Here is a 2,500-nt window from a genome sequence, read left to right on the forward strand (position 1 = left end):
GTTTCTTTATTTATCATCCCTTCTTTTCGAGCGCCACGGAAGCAAGAGGAAAAGCAAGAGCGAGAGAACATTTCGCGTATACTTCATTTAACAATTTTAACCAACACGCGATGTACTCCACACACCTCTTAGATTTAACAACTGCTTTTCTCTTCTTCTCCCCTTAGCGCAAGGGTAAACCCCATTTGTCTCTTCTTTGGAACGCAACAAAACTTTCGAGGACTGGACGACCGAGCGATGGTCGCGCGGTCTTCGCTTATCTTTAACAAACGAAGTAGTCCGTATGTATTCTAAATGTTGAAGCCTCCTAGAGCTTTAAGCCATGCGAGACATTGAAATGCTGTTTTAACGGGAGCATGCATAATTGCTGCAAACATACTTTTATCACAAGTTCTAGCCACGCCACGGAGGCTTCGAAGTTCCTTCACCATTCGCTTTCCTCTCTTTTGTTACACAGTTTCAGACTACGATCAGGGGTACCGAAACGCTGTATTGATTGTAAACAACCATTTTTATCTTGGAGCGGAGCGTTCCTTTACTCGTTAGATTTGTCTTGTCGCGTGTGTATTCGCTTTTTCGACGCTTTTTAACCATTTAACTTGTTTAGCGAAGCTAAACGCACAGACAGACAAAAAAAAAGGAACAGCATCGCGCGTCAAACAGCGACGACCCATCTGAAGCGATCTTTCATTTATACACCGTTTGTAAACAGAGAGATGTATAAAGCGCGGGGAATCATTCGAAACCCTGGGGCTATTCGAGCTTGCATTTCAGCAAATTATCATCTCAAACATTTCACTCGTTTGCTTTTTCTAAATTTATAGGAGAGCTTCTTTCGTTTATTTTTGACACACCTTTCGTAAATATCGTTTCTGGCAACGTCAGGAGCGTGGATTTCTACAAGTGAACAATCGCGCCGATCCGATAACTTCCAGCAGGATGGAGAATCTTTATAGATTATCTTCCGAGAACTCGGTGCTTTCACGGGCGGTCGTTTATAAATTTTAACGAACGACTCGCGCGCCGTGACGCACTTGCGCTAGTTCGAAGAGATATTTCGAAATTTGTTTCTCTCCTTTAACGGCCTGCATTTAGTGTATCGGTTGCGATTTTCGTCACATCGTTTCCACGACAAACGCCGACGAACTGCCCAACTATCGCTCGTACGTTGCGACTCTTTCTTTGTTTATCGTTCATTCATTCTTTCAATTTCGTTCGATAATCCCGCTCCGAAACGTTCTACTTTCGTTGAACGACGGCGAGATGTTTAGAAAGAAATGAATTACTCTTTTTTCGAGAAGCAAACGCAAGCAGTCTTTTGTTAAGAAAACGACCCTCAGCCAGGCGTGGTCCAGGAATTGTATCCGTGGACCGCAATGTGCGTTCGAAATGTCGATGTTCATGTGTCCTGCAGTTCACACGTTGACGCGCAATTAGCTGCGTTCTTCATCGACCCACGAGCCAAGTGATCCACCGTTCAGGGTAATCGTAAAATTTTGTATTTCAAACTCTTTAGATCTTTAGAGTGTTATTTTCATTATTAACACGCATCACATTCGATACCCACATCACTCTCCCACCCGGCGCGTGCGGGAGAGCGAATTCGGGCGTCGCCAACGTATTTGTTTGTTTGTTCGATCGTTGACGACACGATCGCGTCCAAGGACGGAAACCGTCGGAGAAACGCCCAGTGGCACGCTCCTCTCGACGGTCGGGCGTAAAGTACATTTAAAAACCTTGAAAAGTACGAACGCACACAAGGAATGCGAGCGCGCGTCCTGTCGCTGAATCGTGGGTTGCGAGATTCGAACAGACACACGGCCGGCGACGATCGGTCTAACTAATGGACACATAGTTTTTCAAAGACTCGCTATCGTCGCTTCTCAGCCGGTCCGTAAACAACACACATCGATCAGGCGGACGCACGAATCTTACCACGGTGCGTGTTTCGTAGATTCCAGGTTACCCGCAAGTACCTCTCTCTCCCTCTCGAAAGAGGAATCTCGATCCGTCCTTTTTGGACAATGGAGAAATCTTTTTATCGCAACACGGATGGCAAAGAAACAACCAAAGCGTAGGAGCGTGGGGACGAGAGCGACGAAAAGAACGTCGCGAAAACAAAGTTTCGACGGTTGCTCGTTCTAATACATCGTAGTTTCAACTCTCTCAGTTTTAACCACTCCTAGACGCTTCGTAAACTTTTAACAATTCTTCGCCTCCGCGAGTTTCATTTCGAATAGAGCGAACGCAACACGGACCAAAAAAACTCCGGTGATGCCAGATCATTTAGCAAAGATCAGACGGCGGGTCATCTGTATTCCTTTTCTCTCTTTTTTATATCTTTCCATTTAACTAGGGTGTCGCAACGACGGGTACATTTATATATTTATATATATTGTATTTCAATTTTAATGATCCTTCACTTTCGGTTTGTAATAATATGATCCTTCTTTCATTTCGATCCTTCATATTGTAGGTTAACCAACAGAAGTTTGTTTTT

At 44.4% G+C, this 2,500-nt stretch overlaps 1 non-coding gene across 1 annotated transcript; it reads right to left on the minus strand.

Moving 5' to 3' along the window:
• Window positions 1-1,330: 1,330 nt before the first annotated feature.
• Window positions 1,331-1,485, minus strand: LOC143307769 (5.8S ribosomal RNA). The gene has a single exon (XR_013064847.1). It is a non-coding gene; the product is annotated as a 5.8S ribosomal RNA (ribosomal RNA).
• Window positions 1,486-2,500: the final 1,015 nt, after the last annotated feature.

The sequence above is a fragment of the Osmia lignaria genome, unplaced genomic scaffold (assembly GCF_051020975.1).
Source record: "Osmia lignaria lignaria isolate PbOS001 unplaced genomic scaffold, iyOsmLign1 scaffold0076, whole genome shotgun sequence".
Lineage (NCBI taxonomy): Eukaryota > Metazoa > Arthropoda > Insecta > Hymenoptera > Megachilidae > Osmia > Osmia lignaria.